Raw genomic sequence first — 7,094 nt, forward strand, 5'->3', positions numbered from 1 at the left:
CAAGACAGTTTCCTTCCTTCCTCCCTCCCTCCCTCCCTCCCTCCCTTCCTTCCTTCCTTCCTTCCTTCCTTCCTTCCTTCCTTCCTTCCTTCCTTCCTTCCTTCCTTCCGTCTTCAGGTCTCAGCCAAGCCTACCACTCTAGGGACAGAGAGATCTGGGCATTTGGGGAGTTAGTATATTTGAAAATATTTTACTTCACTTTAGAAATGGGGAGTAGAACCACAGGGAGTAGAAATGTTTTTTGGGAGGACTTTTGATAAGAGTTTATTTGAGTCAAACTGATGGTAAGTGTTAGGGAGCAAAATCTCAAGTACTTCCAGTAGAAATGTTCTCATTCCTCTCATTTTATTTGCTTAGAGATAGATGTGGATTGAAGGCAGAGGAAAGAATTCTTGGTCCTACGCTGGAAATCTAAATGCATCATTACTGTGAACAATTGTGAAAAAAACAAACCAACACAAAAAACCTGTGACTTTAAGCTTGTAGAGGAATGTATCATCACAGGTGATAAAAACAAGATGGAAAAGCTACAATTGACGCTCCCACGATATTTCCCCCTTTGGCTAAACGATGACCGATTTATTCCAGACCACCCTAGGGATCGATAACTTCATGTTAATTTGGGTCTTAAAAGCTGATTGTGTCACCAGACTCCTGCTTCACCATGAAACTATTTCATTCCATCCAACTCAGCCACGTTGGTGTAAGTGACTTGACTGTGAAAAAATTTCTAATTTTACAGTTCTTTGGAAAACCAATGAGAAAGCATTTCTACAATTCTGTTGGGAAAAGTTAGTGCTTAAAACATTTTATGGAATCATCCCAGTTTTCAATTTTCATCCCACAGCTGGTCTTATTAGCCTTTAAAAAGTCTCAGAAATATCAATATTTAGGTCTTTATATTTTTGAAACTGCCTCTTGCCCTTTGGATGTGCCATCACAACCATTTGGTAGCCAACATTGCTTTGTTTTAAAAAAGAATGTGGTTCTAAGGGCCCCTGTTTTTTCTTAATAACACATATGAGGATTTTTCCCCAATTATATTCAAAGCATCAAGTGTTGGAGTCATCCTTAACTCCTTTTCTTTCATATCCCACTTTTAATTCACTAAGTTCTTTCTGTTGCTTTTGTCTTTGGAAAGTATTCAGAATTGGCTCACTTTCTGCTCCGGGCTACATTTCCTAGCCATGGCCTCCTGTGGGACCCCCAGCTTCCTGACTTGGCCAGCCCTGCCCCCAGCTCTCATGTGCACTCTCAGCACGGGGAGTTTGACCCTCTAGAAGATGGCTGTTGTGGCCCAGTGGGCTGGGCATCCTTCTGCAAACCGTGAGGTCTCCAGTTTGATTCCCAGTCAAGACACAGGCCTGGGTTGCAGGTTCAATCCTGGGAGGTAACTGATGTTTCTTTCTTTCTCTCTCTCCCTTCCTCTCTCTATAAAAATCAATAAACATATTCTAGGGTGAGAATAAAATATATATATTAAAATATATTAAAAATCATCTTTATAGCTTCATAATTTACTTATAATAAAATACACCCATTTTTAAGGGGTCATTATTTTTGAGTCTTGACAGACCCAGCTGTGGCACAACCACTGCATGAAGATGATGAATATTTCCATCACCTCAAAAAGGTTCCCTCGTGCCCCACTGCAGGGAACCCACAGTCCGGACCGTGGCCCTGCACCGTCGCTGACCTGCTGCCCATCATCACAGACAAATTCTGCCCGTTCTAGAATCTTATATAAATGGAAGCATACAGTATATAGTCTTTTAGTCTCTTGCTCAGCATAATGTTGGTGAGCTTTATCCATGTTTTAATATGTATTAGTGTTTCATTTCTTTTTATTGCTGAGTGAAATTAGTAGGCCTTTGTTTTAATGCAAAATTAAATCCATCCAGTCCTTTAAGTGTTTAGTCCAAATGAATTTTTTCCTTTTGGTTGAGCAACATATGAAAAGTGTGTGAGCATTTGCGTAGCCAGCAGTGACAAAGGTAAGATGCTGCGAGGCAGTTGTGCTGGCCTCACCGTTTTGATTGTCTTCCAGGTACAGATTCTGGGAGCTGCCCTTCTGCATTCAGTGCCAGAAATCTAAGAATGAGTGAGTGAATATCACTGAAAATCGCCCATGTGCTAGACATCATCCTGTTTGGTGCTCATGACAACATTGTGAATTAAATGTTATGAACGCCCTGTTTCCGATGAGGAAATAGACTCTGGAGTTCTTACTAGGATTCAGGCCAGGTCTTCCTAACTCCAGGTTAAATTTGTTCAAGTTTATTCCACTACAAATTGTCCTGGCCACTAACTCCCTGTGCTGGGCTGAGCACAGCCAGATTGAGGAGGGGTTGGGGGGAAGAAGGGGGGGAAGAGAGAGAGGTCAGGGCAGATCTGCTGGGCTCCAGCTGCATTGGGTTTCACATCACGGAACCAGTCTGGGCACTTAATGGGACTCTAACCCAGCCTTGGGGTTACTGGTAGCACCTCTCTGGTTTCAGCATGGAGACATCGACTCATAACTTTCCTGTGAATTAAGCCCCGGAGTATGCGCACAATCTTAAAGTCAATCCCAGAAAAGGTGGGGAAGTCTGATCTGTAAACATGACATTTTTCATAGCCTGATAACAAGACAGGCGGAGCTGGTGGCTGGCCAGCATGCTGGCCGCAGGCTCTGGTTCCCTACAGACTGCATTCCGGGGCTTCAAGTGTCATCTCCCTCCCGCCACGCGTGTTTACCCTGTGCACACTCCACCTCTCTCCCTTTGACTGGGTGGAGGCGGGAAGACAAAACCAAGGCCACTTCAAGATCAAGCCCTTGAGACTGCTGCTCTGCTGGGCAGACTCTTTTTAGCCTTTCACAAAACCCTCTGGCATAGGCGAAACTGCCTGCATTTTAGAGGTGTATCAGTTTCCTAGGCTGCCCCAACAAAATATCACAAACTGGCCTTGATCGGGGTGGCCTAGTTGGTTGGGTGTCATCCCGCAAAGTGAGGGGTGCTGGTCAATTCCCAGTCAGGGCCCATGCCCAGGTTGCGGGTTCAGTCCCCGCTTGGGGTGGGCATGAGAGACAACTGATGGCCGTTTCTCTTCCTTGCTTTCTCCCTTCCCTCCCCACCCCGTAAACAAACAAACAAGCAAATAAAATTAAAAAACAAAACAATCAATCACGAACTGGGAGGCTTAAAACAACAGAAGTCGATTCTTTCACAGTTCTGGAGGCCAGGACTCACTCCTTCCAGGGTCGGGGAGGAGAGACCGCCCCACAGCTCCGCCTTAGGTGTCCCTTGGTCGGTGACAGCATGTCTGCAGTCTCTGTCTCCCCACAGCCTTCCTCTCTGCGTCTGTGTCCTCTTCTTACAGGGACACCAGCCGCGGACTGAGAGCCCCGCACTGGCTTCACACTCCAACACCCTCTGCCTCCAGGACGAGTCTGGGGCCCCACACCCGATGCACCCACTGCCCACACGGGGTGCTCGCGTGCCCTGCCGTGCAGGCGGGTTCCACAGCCCCGTGACTGTGCAGACTCTGTCCTCTCCGCCTGGAATGCCCTCCCCTTGCCCACCTCTTCCTCACCTTCCAGGCTCTTGTCCTCGGCGAGGGCGACCCTGAATGCTGCGGGGGGTGTTGACTGCGGCCTTTCGTGCCCGGCTGTGGTCCTTGTGTTCCTCTGGCATGACATCTAACGTGACACATTGGTTCCGTTTCATTACGGTCCCTCTCTCCACCAGGCTGAGCTCCTTAAAGGCAGTTTTCTTTTGCATCCCCGCACAGTTATACAGAAGATTATCCACAGCTTCTAAATAAACATGGAGATTCCCTTCAGGGGACTGAGACTGCGTGGTATCTTTCTCCTCCTTGTAGTGCATGTACCACAATGCTTGCTGCACAGCTGGCTCCCAATGCTCTCTGTACGGTTTAGCAATTGAATGGAGAAGCCACAGTTAGCAGGAACCTGGTGCACTTGTGAGCTGACACTTAGCAGTTCCCTTAGTGAAATTGCCTGAGGAAATAAAACTCCCTTGTACTTTTCTCCTAGTCTCAGGTGTTTCTTAAATGGGATTTAATTGAGTTTAGGGAGGGGGTCAGAAGTCTTGCTAGCGAAGTGAAGGGAGGGAAAGTTGGAGGGGGGGGGTGCTGGCCTGAGGTTCTACAGCCCTGAATTCCAAGGTAAAGTTGGTAAAGGGGCCAGAACAGGACACTGGCAGAGCTGCCCACGTTCCCGCAATCAAGAGTGGGGGCCAGTGTGGCTGGGGGGCTCAGTTGTTTGGAGAGTCGTCCAGATCCACCAAGGTCAGGGCACATACAAGAATCAACCCATGACTGCAAAAATAAGTGGAACAACAAATCAGTGTTTCTCTCTCCCTTCCTCTCTCTCTGTCTAATCAATCGATAAAAATGTTTTAAAAAGTGAGGGCCATTTTGGTGTTGGTTGGTGGGGTCTGTGAGAGAGGTGTGTGCAGGGACCGGTTCTGGGACTCCCAGACGGAGGCTGACCCAGACCCCTGGTGCTGGAAGATGACCCCCTTGCTGGCCTTACTGCTGAATGAAGGCTTCCGCAGCATCAACCCGGCCTCCCTTTTAGGAGGAAAAAGCACCCTTATTGCGAGGCTCTCTCTCTTCTCATCTCCTCCTTTCCAATCACGTGAGCTTATCTTCTGTGTCCCTCAACAATGCTGCCTGTCACTTGAAGCCAGGTAACACTCAAAGGAGGATAACCAGAGCCGGAGTCATACCTGGGTTTAGACTCCTTTTATACTGTTTCTTCCGCTGATTTCCAAGGGCCCTCGACCTTGTTTTCTAGACAGTTTTAGCAATGGGAGACCCAGAAAATGAACTATTCCATCTCTGTCCCCCTCCCTGTCCCCCTCAGGGACATCTCAAAATTACTGGGGTATCCCATCCTGCCAGTCTCCTCCTGGCCTCCCAGATAGCCAGACCCCATGTGGCTCCGGATCAGGGCTGGGCTAGCAAAGGTGGGCAAGGTGCCCAGGCCTCCCAGTGTAAGCAGGTGCTCAATCTCAGGGATCAGTGTCTCCTTCAACGATGTGCTCCAGGTACCTCGCCACAGTCCTGGCTTCATGCTGGGCTGGTGTACTGATAGCAGGATGGGGGGAGCAAAAGAAGTTAAGAGGAGGGCAGGAGAGACAGTGCTGAGAAGACAAAGTGGGAAATCCAAAGTCAATGGTGAAGTGAAGAATAATGGGTGCAGGTGACAGAGGGCAGCACTGCAAAATAAGTCCCCACGAAGCTCTCATGTACCTTCCCCTGGACAGGCCAGAGAGACGTCCCCCAGAGAACAAGGAGCAGCAGGAAAAAGAAACACAGGCTTTCTCAAGAGGTTTCCTGAGTTTCTTGTCTTGCGGAGGGTTTTGGGGGACAGGGAAAGAATCCCCTGAAGCCTCGTTCCCTCTGCTTTTACTCCCTTCTCATCTGTTTCTAGATGCCGTGAACCTCTCCGTAGGCAAGGTGATTCAGACTCCCGAAGCGTGGAGCGGGAAGAGCCCTTAGAGACCGCCAGTCCTGCGCTGTCCCGCGGGGGCCAGTAGCCACAGGGGGCTTCTGAGCATTTGCAGTGTGGCTAGCTAGTCCACACTAGCAATGGTTTTATGTATAAAATACACACTGGACTTCCGAGGACAATGTGAAATGAGAGAATTTAAAATAGCTCATTAATATTTTTTAAAAGATTGATTATATGCTGAAATAATCATGTTTAGGATCTATTGGGTTAAATAAAATATATAATTAAAATTAATTCCCCTGTTTCTTTTTACTTCTTTTAATGTGGCCGCAGGGAAATTTAACATTATAATTATGGCTTGCATTTGTGTGTTTAGTGACCTATCTTTGGACAAGTCTGGTCTAGTTCAACTTCCTTTTTTCTTTTTTAAAGATTTTATTTATTTACCTCGAGGAAAAGAGAAAGAGGGAGGGAGAAAGAGAAGGAAACATCAGTGTGCGAGGGATACATTAGTTGCTTGCCTCTCCCATGTGCCCAACTGGGGAACCTGGCCGGCAACCCAGGCATGCGCCCTGACTGGTAATTGAACCTGAGACCTTTTGGTTTACAGGCCAGCGCTCAATCCACTGCCCCACCCCAGCCAGGGCTCAACTTCCCTCTTTAACAGAGGAGGAAACTGAGGTCCAGAGAGAAGGTCTGCTGTGGCAGATGGCACACACTAAAAAGCACTGTCTTTGGCAGTCCCCAGCAATTTCTCTCCCTCTCTCTCTCTCTCTCTCTCTCTCTCTCTCTCTCTCTCTCTCTCTCTCAGGTGCCCAACAAAAGAAGCTGTGGGCTTACAGACCCTGGGCTGCTGGCTCTCAAGGGAAAGATTCCAAGACTCAGAACATTGGCTGTAGTTTCTTGGCAGTGAAATAAAACTCCAACAAAAGTGGAGGTATCCTGCCCAAAAAGTCACATTTCGAAATACGTGATGAGAAAGCCGGGGAGCCCTGGACCTTCGGGGCTAATTCATATGCTCGGTAACACAGGCGAGTCCCCCAGGTGTGCTGACGGGCACTCCTAGCACAGCGCCCCTCCCCCAAGGCGGTGGGGTCGAGCGGTGCCCGAGCCCTGACTCTGTGTGGGCAGCCACTTAAGGATTGTTTGACAAGTAAACAGAGACAAGTTTCAGTAGGATTGGCTTGATAATGGAAGAGAAGTGGGCAGCCAGATACCAAAGGCAACATTGCTTTATTTCATATTTTATCCTTCATCCCCTTTCCCAACCTGCAGGGTGAGGCTTTAAGAGAGGTAGTCAGGAGAGTAGAGAGACAAGGATCTCTCCGCCCGCCCCGGGGCAGCACTGATGGGTCCCATCTGAGGGCGGCACTAACGGGTGGAGCCGCCAGCTAAGTCTGGACCCCGGAGGAAGTTTTCCTAGGCCTCGCCCCCGCTGGGGCCACCTCCTCCTTTCCCGCCCTGGTTTCCTGTCCTGCTCTGGGGGGTGGGAGTCGCCGAGGGGCAGGAAAGGGCCACTTGGGGGCCAGCTCTCCGTGCTCTTTACTCCAATAAACTCGGTAAATAAATCTGTAGCCCGGCCCCCCACCCCGAAATTAAACTAGGCGCTGCCACCTGGCGAGCCCTTGCCCTT

The sequence above is a fragment of the Artibeus jamaicensis genome, unplaced genomic scaffold (genome assembly GCF_021234435.1).
Source record: "Artibeus jamaicensis isolate MK-2021 breed Jamaican fruit bat unplaced genomic scaffold, CSHL_Jam_final contig_233, whole genome shotgun sequence".
Classification (NCBI taxonomy): domain Eukaryota; kingdom Metazoa; phylum Chordata; class Mammalia; order Chiroptera; family Phyllostomidae; genus Artibeus; species Artibeus jamaicensis.